Source organism: Euprymna scolopes, chromosome 31 (genome assembly GCF_053919585.1).
Source record: "Euprymna scolopes isolate OS-2025 chromosome 31, ASM5391958v1, whole genome shotgun sequence".
NCBI classification, from domain to species: domain Eukaryota; kingdom Metazoa; phylum Mollusca; class Cephalopoda; order Sepiida; family Sepiolidae; genus Euprymna; species Euprymna scolopes.
In genome coordinates this window covers 40,261,930-40,278,910 of record NC_136512.1, presented here as the reverse complement: position 1 = coordinate 40,278,910, position 16,981 = coordinate 40,261,930, and the positions used below count along the sequence as shown (strand labels likewise).

The 16,981-nt window shown below is 33.6% G+C and overlaps 1 protein-coding gene and 1 non-coding gene across 13 annotated transcripts in view; one reads left to right on the top strand and one right to left on the bottom strand.

Annotated features, from left to right (window-relative positions):
• The window catches only part of LOC145255699 (agrin-like), a 2,182,525-nt gene that overhangs the window by 409,655 nt on the left and 1,755,889 nt on the right, over window positions 1-16,981 (top strand). The gene's annotated exons all lie outside the window — the stretch shown is intronic.
• On the bottom strand, window positions 9,592-9,664 carry Trnah-aug (transfer RNA histidin (anticodon AUG)). Its single transcript has one exon. It is a non-coding gene; the product is annotated as a tRNA-His (tRNA).

Genomic DNA, 16,981 nt, shown 5'->3' with positions numbered 1-16,981 from the left:
TGGACATAAGATTATCTTTACGCTCTTCACATTTCTGAGACACATTAAAAGCAAAAGTTCACAAATGACTTTGAAAACTTAGTGTAAATACAAGGTAGCTGATAATTGTTGATATATATATATTTATACATTTCCCTGACACGTGATTGTGACTAATGGCTCAGTGGTTAACTGCTGATATATATATATATATATATATATATATATATATATATATATATATATATATATATATATATATATATATATACACATATTTTCAGGCATAAGTCTGAGGAATCCTAGCGTGGATGAAATGCGGAATATTCTGTGTAGCTTAATTGCTATATATATATACATATATATGTATATATTTTTTTTACACGGTGGTCACCACTTTTATAACTTACTACACACACATACACACACACATATATATATATATATATACACACACATATATATATACACACACATATATATATACATATATACATACATATATATACACACATATGTGTATATATATATACATATGTGTATATATATATACATATGTGCATATATATATATACACGTGTGTATATATACATATATATATACATACATATACACATATATATACACACATATATGTATACATATATATATACACACACATATATATATATACACACACATGCACACGCACACACACACAGACACACACACACACACACATATATATATATATATATATATATATATATATATACAATTTAAGTTACTGAACTTGATGTTAGACTGTTCGATAGTTATTTTATGTATATCCATATAATATTACCTGAAACTGTAGTTTGATAAAACTGAATATGCCGAAAAAGAAAATCATATACATTTGAAATGTGGATAAATATATATAGATATTGTCTAATATTTATTTCCGGATCTGAATTCTAATATTTGAAATTATCTATACATATAATAAAATAATGTTGACTTTCCTCTATATTCAGCAATCATAGGTAAATATTTGAACACTACTTATGCTCATCTTTTCCCATCAACACCATCACAACCCCTTTCAATGTGTTTCAGGAAATTATTTCATCAATTTTACTCATTACAAAAATGTTAACATTTATTCCAAAATAATAACTTCTCCTAAATAGAGATTAGTAACCATTTTACCTCCCTATAAAATATCTACTAACACGTCATCACATAACACTCAGTCAGTATTTTACATAAGGAGACACAATTTCAGCACACAGCTAAATTGCATTATTTTGTAATTACAATTCTTTAATTCTGACAGCTTGATAATTATATTTTTTTCAACCACATTCTATTTAAACGAACGCATATACGAGACTTTCATACATTGATCTTTTCATTTTCTATATCTCTTAATTATTTTCATATATATTTCTATAAATAACACACACCTCTCAGATTTAATTAGTGATGCAGTTACCACTGTAATAATTCATGCTGTTGTAAAAATTGTCATTTCTTTATACAACCAATAACATTATTTCCATCGTAAACATTTTGTATTAAATCATGTCATTATAAAACATGATTTATAATGAGTAAAAATTTCTTTATACAGAAATTTTTAATTGCATTCTTTTCCAGAGAATTAATTTTTACATCTACAATAACTGTTTGTGTTTAATTTACTTAGTGGTTAACATCAAAGTTTCCTCTTATGTTTTCTTCACATACACCCACACATGTATATGATGAGAATAATGGAAATATTATTACTACGAGATAGAGAGATAAAAAGGAACGAACCAAGTTATGTGTTCACTAATGTTTCGTCATTATTGCGAGACTTAGTAAAGAAATAAAAATTACACCTCACACACACACATATATATGAGGGATAATTTTTATTTCTTTACATAAATAAACTGTTATATATATATATATATATATATATATATATTAGAGAGATGAAAAATAATGACATATTCATTATTAAGCATATATGTTCCAAAAATTCGAAAACATTTCTGAACAAGAGATGTAATAAATTTATCCAGAAACATAATATTTTTAAATGTAAAATATTTTAAACATATTTAATGTTTAGAGCATCACCAATCACTAGCATCATCTATTTTCGAACATGTTCAAGATCATATTTCCCGGATCTATATCATCTCTACCTTTGACAACTATTTTGCTTTTCGTAAGTCAAGACACACACACACACACACACACACACACACACACACACACACACACACACACACACACACACACACACAAACACACACATCCACAAACACACACATCCACAAACACACACACACACATCCACACACATCCACACACACACACACACACACACACACACACACACACACACACACACACACACACATATATATATATATATATCCCACTCTGAATTCATACTCAAAAATAAACTTATTCCTCGTTTTATGAACTACAAAAATCTTTTGCTCAAAAGAAAAGCCCACACAGAAATGGTGTGCATTGATTGGTTACATATGACAAAGCCTGATTGGTTGATTCGGATTACCTTAACATTAATATGCACAGGCTGATGTGGCTCACTGTTGGCTTAAGAGAAATCAATGGCCCGTTCCCTTATCTTAAATAAATCAGTCTGGCTACGTATTCATTAGGGAGACATTGAACATCTCAGGTAAATCTCTTAAAATGGAAATTAAGAAGTTTTAAATTATGCTTTCTTGTTTAACTTGTACGATTTCAGCAATCATTTGCGAATTTGTGCGTTGATGTAGATAAGATTGTTTTGGCTGGCATGTTTATTTTCCCCTTGTCTGCTTTAATTTATTTTTCCCTTGTGCATTTTATGTATAGAAATCGCTCTTTGTAAAATAGGCTTGTGTAAAATGCTTTTTTGTAATATGTTGCAATCATTTGAACTTTGTCTTAGCAATTAAAAATTATTTCAAGGACATTGAACCTTCATCTAGCATTCCTTACCAAGCTCAAGCCCCTGTTCAATCACTGAAGTTGGATCCCTTCTTCTTTACGTGTCTTTGAAGCATGTAGTCATATGAGATTTTCCCACTTTTTTCCTCAGTCCTTCGCAGTTTCATTGTACTCTATAAGATCTTTGAGGCTGTACTGTGAAAGCGGAGAAAGAAAAATAAGGTCAGAACTCTTCTTAACTCAGTTGCTTTTCTCTTTCCCAATTTGTTTGCTTATTTACCCAAGCAGCCATTATATTCTTCGAAAGCACCTAAAGTTGCAGTTATCTTATTTTTGTATCATTTTTTATATCAAATAGTCTCCAAGTTCGAGTCCAGTGCTTCTCTACAGAGGGCACACATCAACTAGTTATGCAGAAAAGGCAGTATTCCATTTTATGGTCCTCTTTCTCACATTCACAGATGATTGGGTTGGTTTTGTAGCGCCATTCCTGTTCTCAAAGGACAAAGGGTGTTTCTAAGCAAGGCAGAAGGATCTCAAAAGAAAGATTCACATATTAGTGAGAGTGAGGCCATTCTCTACTCGTCTGGTTCACATCTGTAGTCTGGTCTTTTGCAGAGATGTTGTTAGAGTTTGACATGACCGAGGTAACTTCTGCTTGACTTCAATCATTGGGCTCTTGAGTAGCCTTTGTAATCTCTGCTCGGTTGGCATCTTCTTGTCTCATACCTGCAAGTGTTATGCTAGTGAAGAGATGCAAGTTGTTCTGGATGACAGGCTTCATACAGCCAGTGATCAAGCGACAGGTGTTGTTCAATGCTGGGTCTAATTTTTTTTGTATGTCTTAATCTATTCCAAACCGGGAGCACATTTTCTAAAGAGGAAAAGCACAGTGCAAGAGTATTCTTGTGCTTATTCTATGCATACTTTGAATGTGCTCCAATAAACTTACTTGTTCCTCCTTCATAACGTAAATACAACCGAAAGACCATCTAGCAGCAAAATCCAACTCCTTCACTGTAGAACTCATCAGATACCAGAAAACTTCCTATTTTAATAGCTTTTTATCAGATCGCTTGCCTTTGAATTCTCGATTTCCTATTTCGCTGATTGTACCAGTATATAGAAATTAAATGTAATGTGAACCATCATCTTGCTGCATAACTCCTAACTTAGGACTTCTCCTATAAATCTGGCCACTAATCAAAGTGTTACGCTTCTGTGGAAATAGGCTTTGTCTATGAAAAATTATGAAAATATAGTAAAATAAAAATTAAAAATTGATAAAGACTATAGAATTATTTAAGGAGAAGACTAAGTCCCTATTTATATATCACCTCATAAGGGCAGAAAGATATAAGGTCAATTTTAATGTGAGGAAAACCCAACTACCCTAAAAAGGGCTACTCTGGATGGAAACAAAAATTAAAATTGCTTCAGTCTAGAAGTATTTCTCCAAAAACCCAAGAGTTGGAGCATTTCTTGTCAGTTAAGACTAGAACATTTACAAATTAAGTTTACAGTTGTATTTCTTGATGGTGTAGACTGAGGAATTTGGCACACTTTTTGAGGAAGAAAATTGGAATATTATTTGATTGGAATTCATTATTGAGATGAGTATTATTTATATATTTTATTTATTGCGGACTATTATCCTCATCTTTTCTTAGTTGTTGTTTCACAACGTTTCAGCCAACTATTCCTTCTGGGCCCGTGGCGCAGTTGATAGAAACGTTGAATCTCTACGGTTCCAGGGGAGAATTGTCTGAAGATATCGGTTTCAATCCTACCCAAAGCCGGCAGAGACTTACTTAGCCAAAATCTGGAAGCCAGTATTTACAGTGAATGCAGTCAGGAGATTCAGAGTTCCTATCTGTCACGCTTACCACCTGACGATGGCCAGAGGAATAGTTGTAAAACAACTAAGAAAAGATGAGGATAATAGTCCGCAACAAATAAAATTAATTGAAAATTAGAATTTTTGCTACAGTTCTTATTGGGTAGACTAGAGTACCTGGTGCATATATTTGGTATAGATAGCAAGACTCCGAAACCTTTTGGGGATTTGGAGTGTCTGTCACATTCATAAAGTGGATGACTGGTGCACTTAATGCATTTCTTTATCGCATTTGGTTTGATACAATTCTTGGAGGTTCCAGTTGTCTATTCAAGCAGAATGATTATTTTTCACCAAACTGTTGTTTGATGGTCACTGTATAATGCTGAGTGCTTAGAAAGGAAGCCGATGCTCTCAGATAAGGTTATTAGCTTCCTAACCCAAAATGCACCGAACATCGATGTTTTAGCTTTCCCTTTTACAACACTCAATCATATTCTGTAAGGTCCAAAACAAAAACAAAAATTTTCCTTTACAAGACAACCAAACACCACAAATAAATATTTGACAATATAAACAACTTGAAGCACAAAACATTTTTCCAAAATTACTGGATTCGGCATTAAATAACCAGGAATGGGTTGATCTGTCTTAAAGTAAATCAATAAATCAACTAAATAATTAGAAAGGATGTATCAGGCCCATTTTCTTAGTTTTTGGAATGATTCGACCAGGGATTGAACTCCAACCTCCTGGGACATTAATAAACACTCTAACTATTATGTCAAATAGACCGGTCCAGTGCCCTATAGAAGTCTGGTAGTGTCCTTGTGATTCACAAAACCAACCCCTTGATTAAATGTCAAACATACGCAAGTAGGGGTCTTAGTACTGGAAAATGGTGTGAGAAAGGGAGATAGTTTGAAGATGATTTAATACCCACGACCACCACTTTTCGCCTCCCTCACCCTCTCTGGTCGGTCATATATTTTCAACTTCATATAAAATGACAACATTCCATTGTCTTATGTTGGTTATATATATTTACATCAAGGCCATACGTATAATAGGCCTAGAGAGCTAATATCTGGGGAATTTTTTACTGAAGCTAAGATCCCCTGGTAGTCAGCAGACATCTTTTAATTGCCAACGTCTCACTCTCATTGTTTTGAAAGAAGTTCGTTTTGAACAGGAGATTCTTACCAATATTTCTATTCTGAACCATATTTGAATTATAATTTTGTGAGTAAAAAGTAAAATTTGAATTTTATTGAAAACTATTTTTCGCTATTATTAACATCAAACATTAAAATGGTACTTTACATTTTATTAATTCCTTATACCTAATTTGTTAGTTTTATATATTTTGTAAAAATTTCATGGCAATCTTTTGTAAGGTTTTCTTTTCATATTGAAAGCCTTGTTTATTAAAGAAATGCCATAGTTTCCTTTTCTTTAACTAAGGAAATCTGTTGATAATTTGATAAGTTTTTTAAGACATTCTTTCATTTTGGGATTTTTCAGAGTATTGTTCTCTACTTGAATGTTATTCGCACAACATTTTAGCCGATGTAATCTCCGATCTTCTTCAAATGTAGCTTCTTGAATTCAGAACTCGTGGATCAGCACGGAATTTCGAATGGACTCCTTTATTTAATCTATAGGGAAAGAATGCTCTTATTCTGTCAGCCAAGCAATTCGCAATTGTATCCTTTCAATACAAATTATTAAATTGCACCCGCAAAATTCAAACGCATAATTGTTTCGTCTGTTTCAAATGTGAATTTCATTTATTTTGTGTAATCCCCAATCTTCAAGTGCGTTTTTCAAACTTGAAAATTTCTACAGATTTTCAAACTGAAATTTTATTTATTCAATGGGGGTAAATTGTGCTTATTCTGTCAACCACGACCGGGTAGAAGTCTTATGTAATTTTTAATTATATTCCTAGCATCGCTTGTACTAAACCTTCAACCTCTAGAAGACAGTCATTTAGAACTGATTATTAGTTAGCACTTTATCAATTGTGCTACAGGTTCATGTGAATGAGAACAATAGTCCAAATAATTGAAATTATAAATCCTCATCTCAAAAACTCAAATTCACATAGATGAAGAATCTTGTTGAAAATGACATTCATATGTACATTTTACGTGAAAATTCTCGAATAAATAATCGGTTCAATGTTCAAAAAATCCAAATAATTTGAATTATCAATCTTCATCTCAACAATTCTTAACAATTATTTGTATTTGTTTTAATTTTCCCCTCAATAAAGGCAGATCGATGACAGAAGCTGTTAAAAGATTCTAGATTTTATTTTCTCCAATTATTTTCTTTGTTTAAAATGTGAATCTATTTGACATAACAGAAGAATTTCTGTTTTTTGTGGTGGGCGGTGAGTGTTTCTGCATGTTGGGGAGTGACATGTTGGGTGGAGGCGGATAGCAATTATTTGGATAATGACAGTTTCTCGTTATAACGATATTGGATCGGATGAATTACAGGTCATTGTTTAAAATCCTCCCCTTTTTAAATGAGAGGTTCAAGCAGAAAAAAAGATGTGGAGGAGATAATGTTTTATTTATTCTTTTTTCGTTTTCGTTTTTGCAAGAGAAATTTCCTGACTTTTTAATGTCTTCTTCAAAACAATGTAAACAAAACCATTGACTACGTGACGTCATGCAAGTTAGTAGGAAATGAATTCTCTGTTTTGTGCTTCAGAAATAATTCTTAATGTTCGCTTGCTGCTGGGAATAACTTCTTTTTCGTTTTTAAAAGATATCAAAACAGAAGATTGTACTCGATAAACCTTAAGTTTGATTAACTTGACATTGTGTTGCATTTTAACCTTGTGTTATACATGGAAGCTCATAATCTAGCAGTATGCTGCTCGCTCTTGTATGTGTGTTTACAGAAATCTTACTAGACTGCGGAAATGCAATTGAAACCTTATACCTCAAGGAAAAAGATTAGTCAAGACAAAAGTTTTGAAAACGGATGAGGTTTATTCTGCTGGATCTTTGTTCCAAATCACTGATCAGTGAGGTGCGAGAAGACAGAGACATCGATACTTAGTTAACTTTGAATGTTCACATCCTGTTATTTTCAACTATCGATGATCGATATCGATGCCTCTGTTTAGTCTTAGGAGACAGCGAATATCCCTTGTAAGGGTAATTGCACATGTAATTGTCAGTCAACTACACTTCTCCTGCTTGAGTCCAGTGGCAAGAAAAAGTGCTAAATGACTGGAAACAACGCCAAGATGAGCGGAGAGAACACACAGCACATGGTCACCTATTTAAATACACAAATTGCTTAACTCTGGTGATTTAATGGGAACCGGTGGGGAAACGTGATTATTATGTATATTTTCAACTAACCAATTGATATACTACTACCCCGCACAATAATTAATAATTGAAATTGTGATATATATATATATATATATATATATATATATATATATATATATATAAGATTTGGTAGTGTAGCGACCGTTACATATGGCTGGAACAAATCCTTGGCAGAAACATTTCATAGCAATCATTGTTTTCAACACACACGTTTATGAAGAACGCGCAATCACACAACGTTGTGATATGACCACTCACATGTATGGAATTAAAGAACTATCTTACGTTTCCATGCATAGAGATACAGCAAACAGGCTGAAACTTTCGAGAACATCTCTATATAAAGATTTAACCGCCAAAATTCAAACAGTCTAAAATCCTGTTATACAATCATCACTGCCCATGATCATCTACTTAGACGTAAAATAGCATCGTCAAGCTTGCTACAAAATAAAATCAGTTTATTTCAGTTTTTCTCTTGTTTCCACAAGACTAGATATCAGAATAACTCCACCACTAGGAGGCATTAAAATCCCCCGTCTTGAATTTGTGCACTATGCACATGTACCTTAACCCTCGTCATGGAAAATTACTATACTGAATGGAAATTTAATTCTCCTTTGTTTTAAACAATGTTATTTCGAACTACTGCTTTTTATGTGATGAACACACACACACACACACACACTTACGATTATGGACTGGTTATTTTTCTCTCAGAAAATAATCACATTTATTTCAAGCAACGTGTGACACTCTGGACACAAAAAAATCATTAATTTTAAACTCCATGCTATTCTCACAAACACCACATTTAGCTAATCCTGCATAATGAACACTCGTTACAAGAAAACACTTACGTTGGAACGATTTGAACTAATATTCCTTAATACATAAATAAATGTTGTTTATTTCATATTAATACAGTGATTTCGAGTTCAGTGTCAAGTGCCGTTTTCCGGATTATATATTTTTTTCCTTATGTAAGGATGTGGATTGGTGAAACCTGTCTATTAATCGGCGACCTCGTTAAATTTACCTTTAACGGTCCCGCGGATGCACCTATACTTTTGACTTCAATAAGATTCCTGCACCTGCAACCTCGGTCTCAAAAATTGATAGATCCCAATTATAAATTGGTGAACGTTTACTCACACCTTTCCAAATTAATGATTCCATGGTCAGTACCTACAATTGGTAACTCTGCTGTGAGTCTTACAGTGGAAAAAGAATGTGTAGCTCTAATAAAAACTTTTTATTTTATTTGATATTCGTGGTTGTGCCACATCGGCACACAACGCCGAGTCAACACAAAATCGAGTACACTCAACATCAAGTACACTTAACATCGTCTTACCATCAACACTTACCCTCTAAACTCGGAGTATGAGAAATTCCCATATGCATGAAACAAATTCACTGAAAAAAACAAAAATATCCTAACTAAGGGTAAGGATAATAAGTAAACGTTGGATAAAATGATGGTTAAAATTATTACGAAATTGCCAGGATTCGAACCTGGAATCTTCTGATCCATAGTCAGATGCATTATCCATTGCGCCACAAGTCCTGTCCGTATATCAAAAGATGTTACCACAACTGTATACAGACAGTGCTAAATTCCGTTGACATGGGAAGGTAACTTTTTTGACAAAACCAAAACGGCCTGTAAATCCTTATTTCGAGCTTTTTGTGTGACTCGGAGTTGTTTGTTACAAACCCTATATAGATAAGGACAATCTACGGATCCACACCTTTCAGGGATAAAAAGGATTTTTCAATTCGGTGCATCCGTTCAAAAGTTTTATTAGTATATATACACACACACATAAATAAACATTTAGAATTTTATTAATAGTATAGATAACTGAGACGTGCTGATTATTAATGTATATATGGTGTTTAATCCACAAATGTCCGTGTCTTATGCACATCAGAAGGTGTAATTTTAGATTTAACATTTTAACTCTGCCTATAATTCATTTTAATATTGGACTGTCTTATTAAATTATTCCTTTGGAAAAATTTTACCAATTTTTTATGTTTTCCTTTATTGGCTATAGATATTTTTTGTTGGTTTTCTGGTGTTATTTATTTATTTGTGTATTTTGAAAAGAAAAGCATCACTTTTCAGAAAAAGACTAAGGATAAGATTGATTGTTCTCATTCTATGTTTTGCCTTGTGCTAGTCTTACTTCTAAAACTTTATTCAAAAACAATATGCACTTATATATTAAGCTCTGTTTCAGCATATATTAGCTATGCACAGAGGCACAGAGGCTGTTCTTGGTCAATGTGGGGGCAACCCTTCATGTCGGACAGTTGCTTTTAAAGTCAATTAGTTTGGTCAATGTGGGAGGAAACCCTTCATATCAGACGATTGCTAATTTTGGACCCTGCCAGAGTGTCCCCTTGAGGGAGCTGGTTTTTCCTCCCCACATAAAAAACGACCTTGTGCCTAATTTGCTCAGTGGAGAAGCAAATAAATACAAGCTCTATTTCAGCATATGAAGTAATATTGAGTTTTATCTGCAAGTTGAAAAATATTAGTAGATATAATTTTTGTCAAATTTTTCTAAACGAGTTTTACATGCGTTAATTTAATATATATATATATATATATATATATATATATATATATATATATATATATATGAACAAATGATTAATAAAACATGTTAAAAGACATCTTGAAAAAGAGTTAAAAACATATTTAATTTTAAAAAAGGAAGCACAAGATAAGTGGATAGTCCTTAATCCGCGGAGTTTCGAAGAAATACTCTCCTTCTCATCAGAGGGCAGGAATTAGCAAAATGCAGGATCGGATTTTGCATATAAAAGTATTTAATGAAACTACAAGTAAGTCACAGATCTTACTTGGTTAAAAAAAAGGGTGAGGTAAGGAGAATAGGAGGTAAAAGAAAAATGATAAAAAGATTTCACATGAATGGATAGTCCGGTGAAGGATAAACATTCAAAAATGGTAAAATCCAAAACGGTCGAATTTAAAATTTCCAATCCAATGGGTAAATTCCAAATGGTCCAAAATGATCCAAAAAGTTTATATATATATATATATATATATATATATATATATATATATATATAGTAAAAGAATACTCGTCTCAGGACAGATAAAATAAATTCACTGCATAAATCAGTTTGCATCATTTTCATCTAATCGTATGAAGATTAAAATCACGATACAATGATACTAAACTTTTGATCAAAATCCATTAAATGATTTGTATTCTAGAAAATGTCTAAAATTTAAGGCTAAAGGCTGACGAATGTTAAGAAAAAAATGAAATTCAGATGATCTTGCTTAATTATATATATATATAGTATATATGAAAACCAATGCAAATCTGGTATATCTGAATGTTCTAATGGGAAATTGTTTCCATATTATGTCTCCTTAAAATTACCTGGAAATTTTGGGAATAGTTATTCAGAGATGTCTAATACTTTTCTTTAAAATCCATTGGACTGCCTCTTGTACAATCTCGAGGATTCTTATTATACAAATATTGTCCTAACCAATATCACACACTGTTACTGGTGAGATTAGATATATACTAGCTGGGAGATCAAACGTTGCTCATGATTAAATTTTTCACTAATAGTGGAATAAGGATTCTATACATAATGTTTAGGATCATCATACCTGGATTTTACGTTTAATAACAGGACTTAATTTTACCTGTCCTTGTACAGGTATTCTTCTCATGCACGATATCAAATTTCATCAGTTATTTGAATTTCTTATTTCTGCGTTTATATAGTTGATGAACTTGCGAAGAAGTAGGAAATGAACTTTTGTATGATCAGTGTTGGTTCAACGCATTGCGAGAATAATCAACATTCCAAAGTCTATGTAAACTTTCCCTTGTGTTTATCCGTGCATTAAATGCAATATGTTAGTCTTGTGCAGCTGAAGAGTGAAATGCTGGACATGACAATTTCCGTGCGATAGGCATCTTCCAGATTGCACAAGATATTTAACGAGTGATGAACAAGAGAATTAGCAGAGTGGAAAATAAGGATTTTATTGTAGAATTGTGGGCAAATAAATCCAATACTGCAGCCTAGTTCAGCAAAACTAGAAAAAATATCAAATAATTTGATAGCAGGAGTAGTATTACTAGTAGTAGTATTTAATTGACTGTGGTATTCAATTAATCAGTTTTATTGGTCAAGACACTGGAAAGTACAGCAAACCATGTAATAAGACAAAAAATATATCTTATTCCATGTAAATCTTTGTCCATGACAACTTTAAATCTGGACATGTTAGACATCATCACAATCTCCTTTGGCAGGCTGTTCAGCAGAGCAGAAACATGGACAGAGAATGCTGTTTATCTTCGGTTGAGATGAAAGCAACGATACTACATCTTCTGAGAACATGAAAACCACAACTATGTGCAACCAGTTGTCTGAGGGTGAATATTGAAAGCATGCCAATATCCTGAGGCACGATGATCATGGTTGAGGGCTCGTTGGAAGCTTATTACTAAGCTGATTACAGTCTTAAAAAAGTTTTCAAAAATTTTAACTATTGATGGTTCTAGATCCAAATTACCATATTTGGGCATAACAGACCAAAAACACTTTTTGGGGTATATTTTCGCTTAAAATGATTCCCTGATCATGGTTGAAGGCTCGGTGGAAGCATATTACTAAGCTGATTGCAGTCCTGATATAATTTTTCAAAAATTTTAATTTTTCAGGGGTCTGGACCTAAATTACCATATTTGGGCATAATTGGCTGGAAACGCGTTTTTGTGTTGTGGACTGAAATGATCCCCTGATAGGTGTTAAGGGTTCTTTGGAAGGGTATTGCATTACAGCCAAAAATGACTTGTTCGATTATTAATATTACTTTCTTACTTAATAAAGCAAACCATGTTCAACTAGCAAGACAACATGCACAAACACCTCAACAACAAAGTTTCTCAAGCAGAGCATTGTCATTGCTCAGAGGTCCAAAGACTAGATGGGCTTTGTTGCAGTACTGCATGGAATGTCTACACTCACTGCAGTGTTTGCAAAACAGCTAAGTTTGAAGTCAGATGTGAGTAACTTTGGGATCTGAACCTGACCACAAACGGTTTATCACATTTTTCAAATTGTCCGCTTCAGAGATTTTAAGGCGGATGGAGTGAAGAATTTTGTTGTTAGTCTCCAAACCAGTTTTGTGGAAGGACTTCAACTCACGGCAATCGTTCTTTTCATCTGAGTTTACAAGGGTGGGCGAGAAGTTTGTGCATAGTGGGAGGAACACTAATCCACATCAAATCCACCGGCTGAGGCAATTTATTCTTTGATTGGGTGGAGAAACTTTCTAAGTACAATAAGTAAAGAACAGTGCCAACTGTTATGTTGATGTTTTCTGACGACGAAAACAATTGAAGGATGACAGAGATACTGTCTGATCTGTGTCATGACATTTTGAAAATGGTCAGGTAACATCTGAATGATGATGTTTTTGCCACCATGATGCAAGATGTGTCAGGCTGTGTTGCCAGTTGTTGAAGTCCTGCTTTACTGTTACAATCTGGGAAATCCCATTTTTTGCCTAACACTTCCTCCAGTTTCTGTTGAATTTCCTTTTTGGCAGCCACAAGGAATTGATGGTAGCAGGAAGCATCCGACTATGTCCATTCAAGCACCTCTGCCTTCAGATGCACTGCTATCTTCATATAATGATCAAATGTTCGAAGTGCATGAAGAACTTGAACTGAAACGACTTCATAGACTTTTAAAGTTTGATTATAGTTATCTTTGGAAATAGTCTAAAGATGACTATAATCAATAATGTAACTCTGTCCTGTTTTTCACCCCAACACGTGTTGTGGTGAAAAACTCAAGATAGAGTTACGTTCATGTTGATAATGCTATTAAGATGTTAAGAACTTGATCCATCATTTTTTTTCATCAAGATTAATGAACCCAGCATTAAGGGTTGATATGCTATAAAATAAAACAACTAAAACGAAAGTAAACATATTCTTCTAAAGCTAGGTTTACAATCCTGTTGATAATGCAAGAATTAGGTCTTCTCACATCTCCCCAAAAGGCTAAGAGTTGGGGTATTTGTCCATTGAGACTAGAATGTTTAAAAAGTGAAGATTTAGTCTTTGAAGCTATTTTTTGTAGATAGCCGTGGTTATAATCGTTGCTAATCATTGAACATGCTCCAGGGGTGGTATATCTTTTTGAAGGGATTTGTTGCTTAGATGGCATCAATAATGGTCACATCATTGTTAAAAAATAGGAGGTGGAAAGAATCTGCTGTTAAGCTTAAAAAATATCTTGAATTTGATGAGAGTTGTGGCCTTTGCTTTGTGTTTATATTTTAGAGATTAGCAATAACTTCTAGACAAGCATGTATTATGTTCATGTATTATTATATACTGTAAAAGTCGATGTGAATTTTAAGACCAAAAATTGTCATTTTAGATATTACCTGTGTATAAGTCGACTGTAGATTCTAGACGAGTTAAATGGTCCGTCTCATCAATCTTTCTTGCACAGATAATTTCCTTTTTGGTGTTTTTTTTTTTGTAAGACATATTTCAACTTGTTTCTCGGCATCTGCGAGTGATAATACGTGCCTTTACATACGTGTGGTCTATTAGATTTTCATATATATAACCAACTCGCTGCACACTTACATGCAACGAACACAAATGTTACTAATCAGACATTCTAATATGACATGATGTAGATTCCAGGCGCAGTTACTGTTTTTAGACATAATTTATGTTACGTACCATAATAACATAAAAACATACATTGCACGAGTTGTAATATACTGTAATGTGAATGCATGTGTTAAGTGCCATTAAATGATTTCATCAAATAGTTGTCATTGAAATGTTAAAATTTGTTGAACGACATATCGTAAATACTACATTTTCTAACCTACTAAAAAAAAAAACGTCATATCATCACCGAATATATCATATCAAACTTAAGCCATATTGACCTCGTAATTGCAATGCTTCATTAGAAAGTGAACATTGCAAGAGCTCTTCCAATTATTATAAAGCCTCCCACTGAAAAAGCCACACATGTGCTTACATGCTAGCAAACGCACTGCCGTAGGGTTCGAAAGGAGTGCGATTAATTGCTAGGATTACCGGGTGAACAAAACAAAATTGCGTTTTCTATGTTGTGATCGGGCGCAGAGTCGCTTTTTAACATTTCCAAAAACATTATCTACATATACGTTGACCCCCCCCCCAAATAATCTTAAAATGGTTTCCCAGAAATTTGACTTATACACGAGTATATACGGCAAGTAAAGTAATATTGGCAACATACCAAAGTAAAACAGATTAGGCTTTGTGAAACCTATATCAAATTTATTGTCAGTAAAATATCAAAGTGCAGCAAGCCATGTAAAAAGACATTGTGTCTATATACGGTCTTAATGTTTATCCCAGGTGACTTTAAACCCGGATATGCAAGTCATTATCACAATCTCCACTGGCAGCCTGTTCATTGGAGCAAAAACGCAGACACACGAATACCGTTTATCTTCTGTTGAGACGAAAGCAATGATTGGTTACTTTGGAAGTTAATTTCTTAAAAACTGAATATACAAGAATAAATCTTCGCAGTAAATAACGTTGTAGAAACATAAGTTTGCCATATTCATGTTCTTGAAGATAATAATTAATGTAAGATTTACACCATTCGCATCTGCCGTGTGATATGCGTGTTGATGATGTAAAACTTTCTTTTCCGTGAAAAATGGTTTAATTTAACGTGCAAATCTTTTCAGAAAGCAATTTTCTCTCTCTTCACTGCATTCTTGCACTAATGAAGCATTGCAATTACGAGGCCCAATTTTTATAATTACAGAATATCACGCGCTTAATTAATTTAATTTATTTCTAATCGTACTGGCCATATTGATTTTCTCAGACTTGCAAATTGGTTTAATGACAGAGAAAAGTTCAGAAAGAAAAATCTAAACAAAAAAAAAAAATGCCTGAACTATAATTATAAATCTGTATTTATATATCAGTTCCAAAGAAATCGAAATAAATGTTTGCAAGCAAAAATTTATCGATATCTCTATAAAGTATCACGTTTGTATGCGTTGTGTGTATTTTTTTTTTTACATGGTAGTCACCACTTATCAAGGCCCGGAAGCCACTTGGAGATGAGGGTTATTGCGTGTACAGTAGTCAATGGGATAATATCGTAGTAATCGTTAGTAATGGAGATTTGATAAAATGTCTTACTAAAGAGGGCGGCTTATCAGGAATTTGTTTATGCTGGAGTTGAAGACTTCCAAGTTGTAGTCAGGTGGGAAACAGGCAAACGGAAAAGAGTTCCACAGGTATGCACTTCTAAGAAAGATGCTTTGCTCATGGGATCTACGTTTTGATTTAGGCACAGATAAAGAATGGGGAAAATTATTGACAGTGGTTTCAGCTAGACAGGTGTTTTTCGCAAAAGATTGGTGAGGGGGAGACCAGAGATTGGAGATCAGACGAGCACTTGCCATGGAAATAATGATGACACAAAGACAGGCTCGCAACATCTCTTCTGTGGGAGAGAGGCTGCAGGGAAGAGAAAAGGGCACCATCCACTAGGCCACAAAGTTTATTTTGTACTTTGTCAAGGCAGGATAGGCTGTTTTTAGCAGCTCCTGCCCAGATGTGGCAGCAGTTATCCATCCTTGGACGTACTTGGCTTTTATATAGATAGAGAATTGCATCAACACTGGGATATCTTCTGGAACAGTAAAGGGATCCTACCATTTTCCCAGTGACTTTGGCAACAGACTTGATGTACATGTTCTATTTCAGGTCAGGAGTAAAGGTCAATCTCAGAAGCTTATCGAAACATGGACCCTCCCCAAGGC